Consider the following 19211-nt stretch of genomic DNA (forward strand, 5'->3'; position numbering starts at 1 on the left):
CTAACATTTTTTGTTTTTTAATTTTTCTCCATCCATAAACTCTAAAATTTTTATTTTGTTGTGATCTATTTGCCTTTTTTGTTTACGGGATGATGAGAGAGGGAAAACTCATAGTTTTGATTTAAGAAAAAAGTATACATCTAAAATGAATGTGCACAATGCAAAAATGTAGAGAGAGATAATTCCAAAGAGTGTTCGTAATTTTTAAGGATTGTGAACTCTTTTTAGTTTTTAAATATTAGGTTTTGCAATCGTCGGGAAAAGGAGGAGGCTGGGGATTTTTAATTGAGTGTTGACTCCCAATCCATAAGTCATTTCTTATAACAATATAGCCCGTTACGCATGATACATCACTTTACAATCATCTATGATTGTTAGGCTAGCTTTTTGTAAATGGGCAAAATAATGGTTTGTTTGACTCGGGTAAATATCCCGTCGCACGTTTACTTGAGAATTTAATGAGAGTTTGTAATTCTCTTTAAAAGGTTTGGATCTGTAGGTCATTTGCATCTTTAACATGTTTAGAGCATGCATATCCATTTTTAAAACATGTGTAGAGGAAATCTCTTTCTTAGAAAACTTCAAGCATAATGGGTTGTTGAATTAGTGGAATTCCCCAGTCATGGATAACAAAACTTTTGTGTTCATTTTTTGGTGTGTGAATCAATTTTTTTGACTTACATTTGTTGTTGTTTAAAATTTTTTTTATTTGATAAACTCTAAAATTTTCATTTTGTTGTGATCTATTTGCCTTTTTTGTTTACGGGATGAAGGAAGAGCGAAAACTCAAAGTTTCGACTTTAGAAAAATAAATACATATGAAATTAAAATGCACAATGCAAAAATGTAGAGAGAGATAATTCCAAAGTGTGTCCGTAAGTTTTAGGGATTGTAAACTCTTTTTACTTTGTATATATTAGGTTTTGCAATTGTCCGGAAAAGGGGGAGGCGGGGGATTTTTAGATGTGTGTTGATTCCCAATCCATAAATCATTTCTTACAAAGATATAGCCCGTTACGCTTGATAAATCACTTTACAATCATATGTGATTGTTAGGTCACCTTTTTGTAGATGGGCAAAATAATGGCTTGTTTGACTAAGGTAAATATCCCACCGCTCGTTCACTTGGGAAATTAATGTGTATTTTTTATTCTCTTTAAAAAATTTGGATCCATAGGTCATTTGCATCATTAACATGTTTCAAACATGCATATGCATTTTTAAAACATGTGTAGAAGAAATCTCTTTCTTATAAAATTCAAAGTGTAATGGTTGTTGAACTAGTGGAATTTCCCAAACATGGATAACAAAACTTTTGTGTTCATTAGTGGTGTCTGAATAAATTTTCTTTACTTACGTTTTTTGTTGTTTTAAATTTTTTCCGTAGATAAACTATAAAAAATTTCATTTTGTTGTGATATATTTGCCTTTTTATTTACGGGATGAAGGGAGATCGAAAACTCAAAATTTTGATTTGGGAAAAAAGTTTACATCTAAAATGGATATGCACAATGCACAAATATAGAGAGAGATAATTCCAAAGAGTGTTAGTAATTTTTAGGGATTGTAAGCTCTTTTTAGTTTTTATATAGTACCATTTGCAATTGTTGGGAAAAGGAGGAAGCGTTGGATTTTTAACTGAGTGTAGACTCTCAATCCATAAGTCATTTCTAACAAAAATTTAGCCCATTACTCATTATAAATCACTTTACAAATCATCTACGATAGTTAGGTCCGCATATTATAAATGGGAAAAATAATGGCTTGTTTTACATGGGCAAATATCCCACCTCACGTTCTCTTGAGAATTTAATGAGCTTTTGTTATTTTCTTCAAAAGGTTTGGATCCATAGGTCATTTGCATCTTTAGCATGTTTCAAGCATGCATATCCATTTTTAAAACATGAGTAGAAGAAATCTCTTTCTTATAAAATTCCAATCGTATTGGGTTGTTGAAATAGTGGAATTTCCCAAACTTGGATAACAAAACTTTTGTGTTCATTTGTGGTGTGTGAATAAATTTTCTTTACTAACATTTTTTGTTTTTTAATTTTTCTCCATCCATAAACTCTAAAATTTTTATTTTGTTGTGATCTATTTGCCTTTTTTGTTTACGGGATGATGAGAGAGGGAAAACTCATAGTTTTGATTTAAGAAAAAAGTATACATCTAAAATGAATGTGCACAATGCAAAAATGTAGAGAGAGATAATTCCAAAGAGTGTTTGTAATTTTTAAGGATTGCGAACTCTTTTTAGTTTTTATATATTAGGTTTTGCAATCGTCGGGAAAAGGAGGAGGCTGGGGATTTTTAATTGAGTGTTGACTCCCAATCCATAAGTCATTTCTTATAAAAATATCGCCCGTTACGCATGATACATCACTTTACAATCATCTATGATTGTTAGGCTAGCTTTTTGTAAATGGGCAAAATAATGGTTTGTTTGACTCGGGTAAATATCCCGTCGCACGTTTACTTGAGAATTTAATGAGAGTTTGTAATTCTCTTTAAAAGGTTTGGATCTGTAGGTCATTTGCATCTTTAACATGTTTAGAGCATGCATATCCATTTTTAAAACATGTGTAGAGGAAATCTCTTTCTTAGAAAACTTCAAGCATAATGGGTTTTTGAATTAGTGGAATTCCCCAGTCATGGATAACAAAACTTTTGTGTTCATTTTTTGGTGTGTGAATCAATTTTTTTGACTTACATTTGTTGTTGTTTAAAATTTTTTTTATTTGATAAACTCTAAAATTTTCATTTTGTTGTGATCTATTTGCCTTTTTTGTTTACGGGATGAAGGAAGAGCGAAAACTCAAAGTTTCGATTTTAGAAAAATAAATACATCTGAAATTAAAATGCACAATGCAAAAATGTAGAGAGAGATAATTCCAAAGTGTGTCCGTAAGTTTTAGGGATTGTAAACTCTTTTTACTTTGTATATATTAGGTTTTGCAATTGTCCGGAAAAGAGGGAGGCGGGGGATTTTTAGATGTGTGTTGATTCCCAATCCATAAATCATTTCTTACAAAGATATAGCCCGTTACGCTTGATAAATCACTTTACAATCATATGTGATTGTTAGGTCACCTTTTTGTAGATGGGCAAAATAATGGCTTGTTTGACTAAGGTAAATATCCCACCGCTCGTTCACTTGGGAAATTAATGTGTATTTGTTATTCTCTTTAAAAAATTTGGATCCATAGGTCATTTGCATCATTAACATGTTTCAAACATGCATATGCATTTTTAAAACATGTGTAGAAGAAATCTCTTTCTTATAAAATTCAAAGTGTAATGGTTGTTGAACTAGTGGAATTTCCCAAACATGGATAACAAAACTTTTGTGTTCATTAGTGGTGTCTGAATAAATTTTCTTTACTTACGTTTTTTGTTGTTTTAAATTTTTTCCGTAGATAAACTATAAAAATTTTCATTTTGTTGTGATTTATTTGCCTTTTTATTTACGGGATGAAGGGAGATCGAAAACTCAAAATTTTGATTTGGGAAAAAAGTTTACATCTAAAATGGAAATGCACAATGCACAAATATAGAGAGAGATAATTCCAAAGAGTGTTAGTAATTTTTAGGGATTGTAAGCTCTTTTTAGTTTTTATATAGTACCATTTGCAATTGTTGGGAAAAGGAGGAAACGTTGGATTTTTAACTGAGTGTAGACTCTCAATCCATAAGTCATTTCTAACAAAAATTTAGCCCGTTACTCATTATAACTCACTGTACAAATCATCTACGATAGTTAGGTCGGCTTTTTATAAATGGGAAAAATAATGGCTTGTTTTACATGGGCAAATATCCCACCTCACGTTCTCTTGAGAATTTAATGAGCTTTTGTTAATTTCTTCAAAAGGTTTGGATCCATAGGTCATTTGCATCTTTAGCATGTTTCAAGCATGCATATCCATTTTTAAAACATGTGTAGTAGAAATCTCTTTCTTATAAAATTCCAAGCGTAATGGGTTGTTGAAATAGTGGAATTTCACAAACTTGGATAACTAAACTTTTGTGTTCATTTGTGGTGTGTGAATAAATTTTCTTTACTTACATTTTTAGTTGTTTAAAATTTTTTCCGTACATAAACTCTAATATTTTCATTTTGTTGTATTCTTTTTGCCTTTTTTGTTGACGGGATGAAGGGAAACTGAAAACTCAAAGTTTTGATTTAAGAAAAAACTATACATCTAAATTGAAAATGCACAATGCACAAATGGAGAGAGAGATGATTCCAAACAGTGTCTATAATTTTTTTGGATTGTAAACTCTTTTTAGTTTTATATATTAGGTTTTTCAATCGTTGGGAAAAGGGGGAGGCAGGCGATTTTTAAACGAGTGTTGACTCCCAATCCATTAGTTATTTTTTACAAAAATATAGACTGTTACGCATGATCAATCACTTTACAATCTTCTATGATTGTTAGGCCAGCTTTTGTAAATGGGAAAAATAATGGCTTGTTTGACTCAGGTAAATATCCCACCGCTCGTTCACTTGAGAAATTAATGAGTATTTGTTTTTTACTTTGAAAAGTTTGGATCCATAGGTCATTTTCATCTTTAACATGTTTCAAACATGCATATGCATATTTAAAACATGTGTAGAAGAAATCTCTTTCTTATAAAATTCCAAGTGTAATGGTTGTTGAACTAGTGGAATTTCACAAACTTGGATTTCAAAACTTTTGTGTTCATTAGTGGTGTATGAATAAATTCTCTTTACTTACATTTGTTGTTGTTTTAAATTTTTTCCGAAGATAAAATCTAAAATTTTCATTTTGTTGTGATCTATTTGCCTTTTTATTTACAGGATGAAGGGAGATCGAAAACTCAAATTTTTTATTTGGGAAAAAAGTATACATCTAAAATGGAAATGCACACTGCAAAAATATAGAGAGAGATAATTCCAAGGAGCGTCAGTAATTTTTAGGGATTGTAAACTCTTTTTAGTTTTAATATATTAGCTTTTGCAATCATTGGGAAAAGGAGGAGGTGTTGGATTTTTAACAAAGTGTAAACTCTCAATCCATAAGTCAATTCTAACAAAAAATTTAGCACGTTACTCATTATAAAGCACTTTACAAATCATCTATGATAGTTAGGTCGGCTTTTTATAACTTGGCAAAATAATGGCTTGTTTTAATTGGGTAAATATCCCACCGCATGTTCTCTTGAGAATTTAATGAGCTTTTGTTATTTTCTTCAAAAGCTTTGGCTCCATAGGTCATTTGCATCGTTAACATCTCTCAAGCATGCATATCCATTTTTAAAACATGTGTAGTAGAAATCTCTTTCTTATAAAATTCCAAGTGTAATGGGTTGTTGAACTAGTGGAATTTTTGGAACTTGGATAACAAAACTTTTGTATTCATTTGTGGGGTGTGAATAAATTTTCTTTACTTACATTTTTTGTTGTTTTAAATTTTTTCCCTACATAAACTCCAATATTTTCATTTTGTTGTGATCTATTTGCCTTTTTTGTTTACGGGATGAAGGGAGAGTGAAAATTCAAAGTTTTTATTCAAGAAAAAACTATACATCTAAAATGAAAATGCACAATGCACAAATGTAAAGAGAGATGATTCCAAACAGTCTCTGTAATTTTTAGGTATTTTAAATTCTTTTTAGTTTTTATATATTAGGTTTTGCAATCGTTAGGAAAAGGGGGAGGCAAGAGATTTTTAACTGAGTGTTGACTCCCAATCCATTAGTTATTTTTTACAAAAATATAGCCCGTTACACATGATCAATCACTTTACAATCATTTATGATTGTTAGGCCAACTTTTGTAAATGGGAAAAATAATGGCTTGTTTGACTCAGGTGAATAACCCACCGCTCGTTCATTTGAGAAATTAATGAATATTTGTTATTCTCTTTAAAAAGTTTGGATCCATACGTCATTTGAATCTTTAACATGTTTCAAACATTCATATGCTTTTTTAAAACATGTGTAGAAATCTCTTTCTTATAAAATTCCAAGTGTAATGGTTGTTGAACTAGTGGAATTTCCCAAACATGGATTACAAAACTTTTGTGTTCATTAGTGGTGTGTGAATAAATTTTCTTTACTTACATTTATTGTTGTTTTAATTTTTTTTCCGTACATAAACTCTAAAATTTTCATTTTGATGTGATCTATTTGCGTTTTATTTACAAGATGAAAGGAGATCGGAAACTCAAAATTTTTATTTTGGAAAATTGTATACATCTATAATTGAAATGCACAATGCACAAATATAGAGAGAGATAATTCCAAAGAGTGACATTAATTTTTAGGGATTGTAAACTCTTTTTAGTTTTTATGTATTAGCTTTTGCAATCGTTGGGAAAAGGAGGAGGCGTTGGATTTTTAACTGAGTGTAGACTCTCAATCCATAATTCATTGCTAACAAACATTTATCCCGTTACCCATTATAAACAACTTTACAATCATCTATGATAGTTAGGTCGGCTTTTTATAAATGGGCAAAATAATGGCTTGTTTTACTTGGGTAAATATCCCACTGCACGTTCTCTTGAGAATTTAATGAGCTTTTGTTATTTTCTTCAAAAAGTTTTGATCCACAGGTCATTTGCATCTTTAACATGTTTCAAGCATGCATATCCATTTTTAAAACATGTGTAGTAGAAATCTCTTTCCTATATAATTCCAAGCGTAATGGGTTGTTGAACTAGTGGAATTTCCAAAACTTGGATAAGAAAACTTTTGTGTAAATTTGTGGTCTGTGAATAAATTTTCTTTACTTACATTTTTATTTTTTTAAATTTTTTTTCGACATAAACTCTAGTATTTTCATTTTGTTGTGATCTATTTGCCGTTTTTGTTTACGGGATGAAGGGAGAGTGAAAACTCAAAGTTTTGATTTATGAAAAAACTAAAGATGTAAAATGAAAATGCACAATGCACAAATGTAGAGAGAGATGATTCCAAACAGTGTCTGTAATTTTTAGGGATTGTAAACTCTTGTAGTTTTTTTATATTAGGTTTTACAATCGTGGGGAAAAGGGGGAGACAGGGGATTTTTAACTGAGTGTTGAGTCCCAATCCATTAGTTATTTTTTACAAAAATATAGCCCATTACGCATGATCAATCACTTTACAATCATCTATGATTGTTAGGCCAACTTTTGTAAATGGGCAAAAAAATGGCTTGTTTGACTCAGGTAAATTTCCCACCATACGTTCACTTGAGAATTTCATGAGTGTTTTTAATTATCTTTAAAAAGTTTCCATCCATTGGTCATTTGCATCTTTAACATGTTTCAAGTATGCACATCCATTTTTAAAACATGTGTGGAAGAAATCTCTTTCTTGTAAAATTCCAAGCGTAATGGGTTGTTGAACAAGTGGAATTCCCCGAACGTGGATAAAAAAACTTTTGTGTTTATTTGTGGTGTATGAATAAATTTTCTTTACTCAAATTTGTTATTGTTCTAAATTTTTTCCATACATCAACTCTAAAATTTTAATTTTGTTGTGATATATTTTCCTTTTTTTTTACGGGATGAAGGGAGTGAGAAAACTCGAATTTTTTATTTAAGAAAAAAGTATACATCTAAAAGGGAAATGCACACTGCCCAAATGTAGAGAAAGATAGTTCCAAAGTGTGTCTGTAATTTTTAGGGATAATAAACTCTTTTTAGTTTTTTATATATTAGGTTTTCCAATTGTCGGGAAAAGAGGGAGGCGAGGGATTTTAACTGATTGTTGACTCCCAATCCTTAAGTAATTTCTAACAAAAATATTGCCCTTACACATGATCAATCACTTTACAATCATCTATGATTGTTAGGCCAGCTTTTTGTAAATGGGGAAAATAATGGCTTGTTTGCTAATGAGCGTTTTTAATTCTCTATAAAAAGGTTTGGATCCATAGGTCATTTGCATCTTTAACATATTTCAAGCATGCATATCCATTTTTGAAAAATGTGTAGAAGAAATCTCTTTCTTATAAAATTCAAAGCGTAATGGGTTGTTGAACTAGTGGAATTTCCTAAACTGGGATAACAAAACTTTTGTGTTCATTTGTGGTGTGTGAATAAATTTTCTTTACTTACATTTGTTGTTGTTTTAAAATTCTTCCGTACCTAAACTCTAAAATTTTAATTTTTTTGTGATCGATTTAAGTTTGTTGTTTACGGGATGAAGGGAGAGCGAAAACTCAAAGTTTTGATTTAGGAAAAAAGTATGCATCTAAAATGGAATTGCACAATGCAAAAATGTAGAGAGAGATAATTCTGATGTGTGTCTATATATTTTTAGGGATTGTAAATTGTTTTTTGTTTTTATATAGTAGGTTTTGAAATCGTTGGGAAAAGGGGGAGGTAGGGGATTTTTAACTGAGTGTTGCCACCCAATCCATAAGTCAATTCTTACAAAAATATAGCCCGTTACACGTGATCAATCACCTTACAATCATCTATGATTGTTAGGCCAGCTTTTTGTAAATGGGCAAAATAATGATTTGTTTGACTCGGGTAAATATCCCACTGCAGGTTCACTTGAGAATTTGATGAGCATTTGTTATTCTCTTTAAAAGGTTTGGATCCATAGGTCATTTGCATATGTAACATGTTTCAAGCATGGATATCCATTTTTAAAACATGTGTAGAATAAATCTCTTTCTTATAAAATTTCAAGCGTAATGGGTTGTTGAACTAGTGGAGTTCCCCAAACATGGATAACAAACTTTTGTGTTCATTTGTGGTGAGTGAATAAATTTTCTTTACTTACGTTTGTTGTTGTGTTAAATTTTCTCCAAACATAAACTCTATAATTTTCATTTTGTTCTGATATTTTTGCCTTTTTTGTTTACGGGATGAAGGGAGTGTGAAAACTCAAAATTTTTATTTATGAAAAATGTATACATCTTAAATGGAAATGCACAATGCACAAATGTTGACAGAGATAATTCCTAAGGGTGTCTGTTGTTTTTAGGGATAATAAATTCTTTTTAGTTTTTAAATATTAGGTTTTGAAACTACCGGGAAAAGGGGGAGGCCGGGGATTTTAACAAAGTGTTGACTCCCAATCCATAAGTAATTTCATACATAAATATAGCTCGTTATGCATGATCAACCACTTTACAATCACCTATGATTGTTAGGCCAGCGTTTTGTATATGGGGAAAATACAGGCTTGTTTGACTTGGTAAATATTCCAACACACATTCATTCGATAATTTAATGAGCGTTTGTAATTCTCTAAAAAAGCTTTGGATCCATAGGTCATTTTCATCTTCCACATATTTCAAGCATGCATATCCATTTTTAAAATATGTGTAGAAGAAATCTCTTTCTTATAAAATTCCAAGCGTAATGGGTTGTTGAACTAGTGGAATTTCCCAAACATGGATAACAAAACTTTTGTGTTCATTTGTGGTGTGTGAATAAATTTTCTTTACTTATATTTGTTGTTGTTTTAAATTTTTTCCATCCATAAACTCTAAAAATTTTCAATTTGTTGTGATCGATTCACCTTTTTTGTTTACTGGATGACAGGAGAGCGAAAACTCAAAGTTTTGATTTAAGAAAAAAGTATACATCTAAAATGGAAATGCACAATGCACAAATGTAGAGAGACATAATTCCAAAGTGTGTCTATAATTTTTAGGGATTGTAAAATCTTTTCAATTTTTATATATTAAGTTTTCCAATTGTCGGGAAAAGGGGAAGGCGGGGGATTTTTAATTGAGTGTTGACTCCCAATCCATAAGTCATTTCTTACAAAAATATAGCCCGTTACACCTTATAAATCACTTTACAAGCATCTATGATTGTTAGGTCAGCTTTTTGTAAATATGGAAAATAAAGGCTTGTTTGACTCGCGTAAATATCCCACCCCACGTTTGCTTTAGAATTTAATGAGCCTTTGTTTTTCTATTTAAAAGCTTTGGATCCATAGGTCATTTGCATATTTAACATGTTTCAAGCATGCATATCCATTTTTAAAACATGTGTAGAAGAAATTTCTATCTTATAAAATTCCAAGCATAATGGATATTTGAACTAGTGGAATTTCTGAAACATGGATAACAAAACATTTGTGTTCATTTGTGGAGTTTGAATAATTTTTCTTCCCTAACATTTGACTTTGTTTTAAATTTTTTCCATACACAAACTCTTAAATTTTAATTTTGTTGAGATCTATTCACCTTTTTTGATTACGGGTTGAAGGGAGAGAGAAACTAAAAGTTTTGATGGAAGAAAAAAGTATACATAAAAAATGGAAAGGCTCAATGCACAAATGTAGAGAAAGATAATTCCAAAGAGTGTCTGTAATTTATAGGGATTGTAAACTCTTTTTTTTTTATATATTACCTTTAGCAATAGTCGAGAAAAGGTGGAGGCGGGGGATTTTTAACAGAGTGTTGACTCTCAATCCATAAGTCGTTTCGTATAAAAAAATATAGCCCTTTACGCATTATAAATCAGTTTACAATCATCTATGATTGTTAGGTCAGCTTTTTGTAAATGGGAAAAATAATGGCTGGTTTTACTCGGGTAAATATCCCACCGCACATTCACTTGAGAATTTAATGAGTGTTTGTTATTCTCTTTAAAAGTTTTGGATCAATAAGTCATTTGCATCTTTACATGTTTCAAGCATGCATATCCAATTTTAAAACATGTGTAGAAGAAATCTTATTCTTATAAAATTCCAAACGTAATGGGTTGTTGAACAAGTTGAATTTCCCAAACTTAGATAACAAAACTTTTGTGTTCTTTTGTGGTGTGTGAATAAATTTTATTTACTAACATTTGTTGCTGTTTAAAATTTTTTCTATAAATAAACTCTAAAATTTTAATTTTTTTGTGATCTATTTGCCCTTTTTGTTTACGGGATAAAGTGAGAACGAAAAAACAAAGTTATGATTTCAGAAAAAATTATAGATCTCAAATTGAAATGCACAATGCACAAATGTAGAGAGAGATAATTCCAAAAAGTATCTGTAATTTTTAGGGATTGTCAACTCTTTTTAGTTTTTATATATTACCTTTTACAATCGTTGGGAAAAGGGGGAGGCGGGGGATTTTTAACTGAGTGTAGACTCTCAATCCATAAGTCATTTCTTACAAAAATATAGCCCGTTACTCATTATAAATCACTTTACAATCATCTATGATTGTTATGTCAGCTTTTTATATGTGGGCAAAATAATGGCTTGTTTTACTTAGGTAAATATCCCACTGCATGTTCACTTGAGAAATTAATGAGTGTTTGTTATTCTCTTTAAAAGGTTAGGATCCATAGGTCATTAGCATCTTTAACATGTTTCAAGCATGCATATCCATTTTTAAAACATGTGTAGGAAAAATCTCTTTCTTATAAAATTCCAAGCGTAATGGGTTGTTGAACAAGTGGAATTCTGTACATAAACTCTAATATTTTCATTTTGTTGTGATCTATTTGCCTTTTTTTTTACGGGATGAAAGGAGAGCGAAAACTCAAAGTTTTGATTGAAGAAAAAAGTATACATCTAAAAAGGAAATTCAGAATGAAAAAATTTAGAGAGAGATGATTCCAAAGAGTGCCTGTAATTTTTAGGGATTGTAAACACTTTTTTGTTTTTATATATTACGTTTGGCAATCGTCGGGAAAAGGGGGAGGCAAGGGATTTTTAACTGAGTGTTGACTCCCAATCTATAAGTCATTTCTTACAAAAATATAGCCTGTTACGCATGATCAATCACTTCACAATCATCTATGATTGTTAGGCGGGCATTTTGTAAATGGGAGAAATAATGGTTGGTTTCACTCGGGAAATATCCCACTGCACGTTCACTAGAGAATTTAATGAGTATTTGTAATTCTGTTTAAAAGGTTTGGATCCATAGGTCATTTGCATCTTTAATATGTTTCAAGCATGCATATCCATTTTTAAAATTCCAAGCGTAATGGGTTGTTGAACTAGTGGAATTTCCCAAAGTTGGATTACAAAACGTTTTTGTTTACGGGATGAAGGGAGAGTGAAAACTCAAAGTTTTGATTTAAGAAAAATGTATACATTTAAAATAGAAATGCACGATGCACAAATGTAGAGAGAGATAATTCTTAAGAGTTTCTGTAATTTTTAGGGATTGTAAACTCTTTTTAGTTTTTATATATTAGGTTTTGCAATCGTCGGGAAAAGGGAGAGGCAGGGGATTTTTTTATTGAGTGTTGACTCCCAATCCATAAGTATTTTCTTAAAAAAATATAGCCCGTTACGCATGATCAATCACTTTACAATCATCTATGATTGTTAGGCCAATTTTTTGTAAATGGGCAAAATAATGGCTTGTTTGACTCTGGTAAATATCCCACCGCATGTGCACTTGAGAATTCAATGAGTGTTTGTTATTCTCTTTAAAAGGTTGTGATTCATAGGTCATTTGCATCTTGAACATGTTTCAAGCATGCATATCCCTTTTTAGAACATGTGTTGAAGAAATCTCTTTCTTATACAATTCCAAGCTATTAGGGTTGAACTAGTGGAATTTTGCAAACTTGGATAGCAAAACTTTTGTGTATATTTGTGATGTACGAATAAATTTTCTTTTCTTACATTTGTTGTTGTTTAAAATTTTTTCCATACATATACTCTAAAATTTTTATTTTTTTGTGATCTATTTGACTTTTTTGTTTATGGGATGAATGGAGAGCGAAACCCAAATTTTTTATTTAAGAAAAAAGTATACATCTAAAATGGAAATGCACAATGCACAAATGTTGAGAGAGATAATTCCAAAGAGTGTCTGTAATTTTTAGGGACTGTAAACTCTTTTTAGTTTTTATATATTGGGTTTTACAATCGTCGAGAAAAGGGAGAGGCGAGGGATTTTTAACTGAGCGTTGACTCCCTAACCATAAGTCATTTCTTAGAAAAAAATAGTCCGTTATGCATGTCAAATCACTTTACAATCATCTATGATTTATAGTTCATCTATGTAAATGGGAAAAATAATGACTTGTTTCGTTGCGGTAAACAACCCATCGCACGTTCACTTGTGAATGTAATGAGTGTTAGTTATTCTCTTTAGAAGGTTTGGGTGCAAAGTCATTAGCATCTTTAACTAGTTTCAAGCATGCATATCCATTTTTAAAATATGTGCAGAAGAAATCTCTTTCTTATAAAATTCCAAGCTATTAGGATTGAACTAGTGGAATTTCCAAAACTTGGATAACAAAACTTTAATGTTCATTTGGGGTGTGTTAATAAATTTTCTTTACTTACAGTTGTTGTTGTTTTAAATTTTTTCCAATCATAAACTCTTGAATTTTTATTTTGCTGCGATCTATTTGCCTTTTTTGTTTACGGGATGCATGGAGAGCAAAAACTCAAATTTGTGATTTAAGAAAAAAAGTATACATCTAAAATGGAAATACACAATGCACAAATTTTGAGAGAGATAATTCCAAAGAGTTTATGTAATTTTTAGGGATTTTAAACTCTTTCAAGTTTTTATTTATAAGGTTTGAAATCGTCGGGAAAAGGGGGAGGCGAGAGATTTTTAACTGAGCGTTGACTCCCAATCCATAAGTCATTTCTTAAAAAAACATAGACCGTTAGGCATTGTAAGATACTTTACAATCATCTATGATTGTTAGGTCAGCTTTTTGTAAACGGGTAAAATAATGGCTTGTTTGACTCTAGTAAATATCCCACCGCACGTTCACTTGAGAATTTAATGAGCATTTGTTATTCTCTTTAAAAGGTTTGGATCCATATGTCATTTCCATCTTTAACATGTTTCAAACATGCATATCCAATTTTAGAACATGTGTAGAAGAAATCTCTTTCTAATAAAATTCCAAGCTATTAGGGTTGAACTAGTGGAATTTCCCAAACTTGGATAACAAAACTTTTGTGTTCATTTGTGATGTGCGAATAAATTTTCTTTACTTACATTTGTTGTTGTTTTAAATTTTTTCCATCCATAAACTCTAAAATTTTCATTTTGTTGAGATCTATTTCCGTCTTTTGTTTACGAGATGAAGAGAGAGCGAAAACTCAAAGTTTTTATTTAATAAATAAGTATACATCAAAAATGGAAATGCACAATGCACAAATGTAGAGAGAGATAATTCCAAAGAGTGTCTGTAATTTTATGGATTGTAAACTCTTTATAGTTTATATATATTAAGTTTTGCAATCGTCGGGAAAAGGGGGAGGTGGTGGATTTTTAACTGAGTATTGGTTGACAATCCATAAGTCATTTCTTAAAAAAATATAGCCCGTTACGCATGATAAATCACTTTACAATCATCTATGGCTGTTAGATTAGCTTTTTGTAAATGGGTAAAATAATGGCTTGTTTGATTCGAGTAAATATCCCACCGCATGTTCACTTGAGAATTTAATGAGCGTTTGTTATTCACTTTAAAAGGTTTGGATCCATAGGTCATTTTCATATTTTACATGTTTCAAGCATGCATATCCCTTTTTCAAACATGTGCAAAAAAAAATCTCTTTCTTATAATATTCCAAGCTATTTGGGTTGAACTATTGGAATTTCCCAAACTTGGATAACAAAACTTTTGTGTTCATTTGTGGTGTGCGAATACATTTTCTTTACTTATATTTGTTGTTGTTTTAAACTTTTCCCATACATAAACTCTAAAATTTTCATATTTTTAATCTATATGCTTTTCTTGTTTATGGGATCAAAGGAGGGTGATAACTCAGAGTTTTAATTTAAGAAAAAAAATATACATCTAAAATGGAAATGGACAATGCAAAAATGTAGGGAGAGATAATTCCAAACACTGTCTATAACTTTTAGGGATTGTAAACTCTTTATAGATTTTATAAATTGGGTTTTGCAATAGTCGGGAAAAGGGAGAGGCAGGTGATTTTTAACTGACAGTTGACTCCCAGTCCATAAGTCATTTTTTACAAAAATATTACCGGTTACTCATCATAAATCACTTTACAATCATCTATGATTGTTAGGTAAACTTTTTGTAAATGAGAAAATAATGGCAAGTTTGACTCGGGTAAATATCCCACCTCACGTTCACTTGAGAATTTAATGAGCCTTTGTTATTCTCTTTAAAAAGTTTGGATCCATAGGCCATTTGCATCTTTAACATGTTTCAACCATGCATATCCATTTTTCAAGCATGTGTGGAAGAAATCTCTTTCTTATAAAATTCCAAGCTATTAGGGTTGAACTAGTGGAATTTCCCAAACTTGGATAACAAAACTTTTGTGTTCATTTGTGGTGTTCGAAAAATTTTCTTTACTTATATTTGTTGTTCTTTTTAATTGTTTTCATACATAAAATCTAAAAAATCTCTTTCACATAAAATTCCATGCTATTAGGGATGAAGGGAGAGCGAAAACTTAAAGTTTTGATTTAAGAAAAAAGTATACCTCTAAAAGGGAAATGTACAATGCACAAATGTAGAGAGAGATAATTCAAAACAATGTCTGTTATTTTTAGGGATAGTAAACTCTTTTTAGTTTTATATATTAGGTTTTGCAATCATCGGGAAAAGGGTGAGGCGGGGAATTTTTAACTGAGAGTTGACTCCCAATCCATAAGTCATTTATTACACAAATATAGCCCGTTATGCATGATAAATCAGTTTACAATCATCTATGATTGTTAGGTCAGCCTTTTGTATACCGGTAAAATAATGGATTGTTTGACTCAAGTAAATATCCCACCGCATGTTCACTTGAGAATTTAATGAGCGTTTGTTATTCTCTTCAAAAGGTTTCGATCCATAGGTCATTTGCATATTTGACATGTTTCAAGCATGCATATCCATTTTTAAAACATGTGTATAAGAAATCGTTTTCTTATAAAATTCCAAGCTAATTGGGTTGAACAAGTGGAATTTCACTAACTTGGATAAAAAAACTTTTGTGTTCATTTGTGGTGTCTGAATAATTTGTGGTGTGCGAATAAATTTTATTTACTTACATTTGTTGTTTAAAATTTTTTAGTACATAAACTCTTAAATTTTCATTTTGTTGGGATCTATTTACCTTTTTATATTACAGGATGAAGGGAGAGCGATAACACAGAGTTTTGATCAAAGAAAAAAGTATAAATCTAAAATGGAAGTGCACAGTGCACAAATGTAGAGAGAGATAATTCCAAACAGTGTCTGTAACTTTTAGGGATTGTAAACTCTTTTTAGTTTTTATATATTTGGTTTTGCGATCCTTAGTAAAAGGGACGTGCGGCGCATTTTTAATTGAGAGTTGACTCCCAATCCATAAGTCATTTTTTACAAAAATATAAAACGTTACGCATGATAAATCACTTTACAATCATCTATGACTATTAGGTCAGGTTTTTGTAAATGGGACAAATAATGGCTAGTTTGACTCGAATAAATATCCCACCTCACGCTCACTTGAGAATTTAATGAGCGTTTTTTATTCTCTTTAAAAGGTTTGTATCCATAGCTCATTTGCATCATTAACATGTTCAAAGCATGCATATCAATTTTTAAAACATCTGTAGAAGACATCTCTTTCTTTTAAAATTCCACGCTATTAGGGTTGAACTAGTGGAATTTCCCAAACTTGGATAACAAAACTTTTTTGTTCATTTGTGGTGTTTGAAAATTTTTCTTTACTTACATCTGTTGTTCTTTTTAATTTTTTCCATACATAAACTCTAAAATTTTCATTTTGTTGTCATCTATTTGCCTTTTTTGTTTACGGGATGAAGGGAGAGCGAATACTCAATGTTTTGATTCAAGAAAAAATTATACATCTAAAATTGAAATGCACAACGCATAAATGTAGAGAGAGATAATTCCAAAGGGTGTCGTTAATTTTTAGGGATTATAAACTCTTTTTAGTTTATATATATTAGGTTTTGTAATCGTTGGGAAAAGGGGGTGGCAGGGGATTTTTGACTAAGCGTTTGCTCCCAATCCATAAGTCATGTCTTAAAAAAATATATCCCATTATGCAAGATAAATAACTTTACAATCATCTATGATTGTTAGGTCAGCTTTTTGTAAAAGGGAAAAATAATTGCTTGTTAGACTCAGGAAATATCCCACATCACGTTCCTCGTGAGAATTTAATGAGCGTTTGTTATTCTCTTTAAAAGGTTTGAATCCATAGGTCATTTGTATCTTTAACATGTTTCAAGCGTGCATATCCATTTTTAAAACATGTGTAGAAGAAATGTCTAACTTATAAAATTTCAAGCTATTAGGGTTGAACTAGTGGGATTTACCAAACTTGGATAACAAAACTTTTGTGTTCATTTGTGGTGAGCGAATAAATTTTCTTTACTTACATTTAAAATTTTCGTTTTGTTGTATTCTATTTGCCTTTTTTTTTACGGGATGAAGGAAGAGGTACAACACAATGTTTTGATCAAAGAAAAAAGTTTACATCTAAAATGGAAATCCACAATGCACAAATGTAGAGAGAGATAATTCCAAAGAGTGTGTGTAATTTTTAGGGATTGTAAACTTATTTTAGTTTTTATATATTATGTTTTGCAATAGCCAGGAAAAGGCAGAGTCGAGGGATTATTAACTTAGCATTGACTCGCCGTTACGCATGATAAATCACTTTACAATCATCTATCATTGTTAGGTCAGCTTTTTTTAAATGGGAAAAATAATGGCTAGTTTTACTCGGGTAAATATCCCACCTCACGTTCACTTGAGAATTTAATGAGCATTTGTTATTCTCTTTAAAAGGTATGGATCCATCAGTCATTTGCATCTTTAACATGTTTCAAGCATGCATATCCATTTTTAAAACATGTGTAGAAGAAATCTCTTTCTTATAAAATTCCAAGCTATTAAGGTTGAACTTGTGGAATTTCCCAAACTTGGATAACAAAAATTTTGTGTTCATTTGTGGTGTTCAAAAATATTTTTTTCTTACATTTGTTGTTCTTTTTAAATTTTTCCATACTTAAAATATTAAATTTTCATTTTGTTGTGATCTATTTGCCTTTTTTGTTTATGGGATTAAGGGAGAGCGAAAACTCAAAGTTTTAATTTAAGAAAAAATTATACATCTAAAATGGAAATGCACAGTGCACAAATATAGAGAGGGATAATTCCAAAGAGTGTCTGTAATTTTTAGGGATTGTAAACTTCTTTTAGTTTTTATATATTATGTTTTGCAATCATTAGGAAAAAGCGAAGGCTGGGGATTATTAACTTAGCGTTGACTCCCAATCCATAAGTCATTTCTTAAAAAAATATAGGCCGTTACGCATGATAAATCACTTTACAATCATCTATGATTGTTAGACCAACTTTTTGTAAATGGGAAAAATAATGGCTTGTTTGACTGGGGTAAATATCTCACCGCACTTTGACTTGAGAATTTAATGAGTGTTTATTATTCTCTTTAAAAGGTTTGGATCCATAGGTCATTTGCATCTTTAACATGTTTCAAGCATGCATATCCATTTTTAAAACATGTGTTGAAGAAATGTCTTTCTTATAAAATTCCAAGCTATTAGGGTTGAACTAGTGGAATTTCCCAAACTTGGATAACAAAAATTTTATGTTCATTTGTGGAGTGGGAAAAATTTTCTTTACATTTATTTGTTTTATTTTAAACTTTTTCCAGACATAAACTCTAAAATTTTCATTTTGTGGTTATCTATTTGCCTTTTTTTTTACGGGATGAAGGGAGTGCAAAAACTCAAAGTTTTTATTTAAGAAAAAACTATACAACTAAAATACAAATGCACAATGCACAAATTTAGAGAGAGATAATTCAAAAGGGTGTCTGTAACTTTTAGGGATTGAAAACACTTTTGATGTTTATATATTAGGTTTTGCGATAGTCCTCAAAAGGGGGAGGCGGGGAATTTTTAACTGAGTGTTGACTTCCAATCCATAAGTCATTTCTTAAAAAAATATAGCCCAATATGTGCTATAAATCACTTTATAATCCTCTATGATTGTTAGGTCAGCTTTTTTTTAATGGGCAAAATAATGGCGTGTTTGACTCAGGTAAGTCTCCCACAACACGTTCAAAGAGAATTTAATGAGTGTTTTTTATTATCTTTAAAAGGTTTGGATCCATTGATCATTTGCATCTTTAACATGTTTCAAGCATGAATATCCATTTTTAAAATATGTGTAGAAGAAATCTCTTTCTTTTAAAATTCCTAGTGTAACGGTTTGAACTAGTGGAATTTCCAAGTTTTGGATAACAAAACTTTTGTGTTCATTATTGGTGTGTGAATAATTTTTCTTTACATACA

Source organism: Aristolochia californica, unplaced genomic scaffold (genome assembly GCF_029961685.1).
Source record: "Aristolochia californica isolate CCGP_79_NKW_82.1479 unplaced genomic scaffold, dmAriCali1.0.hap1 SCAF_5, whole genome shotgun sequence".
In the NCBI taxonomy this organism is placed as follows: Eukaryota; Viridiplantae; Streptophyta; class Magnoliopsida; order Piperales; family Aristolochiaceae; genus Aristolochia; species Aristolochia californica.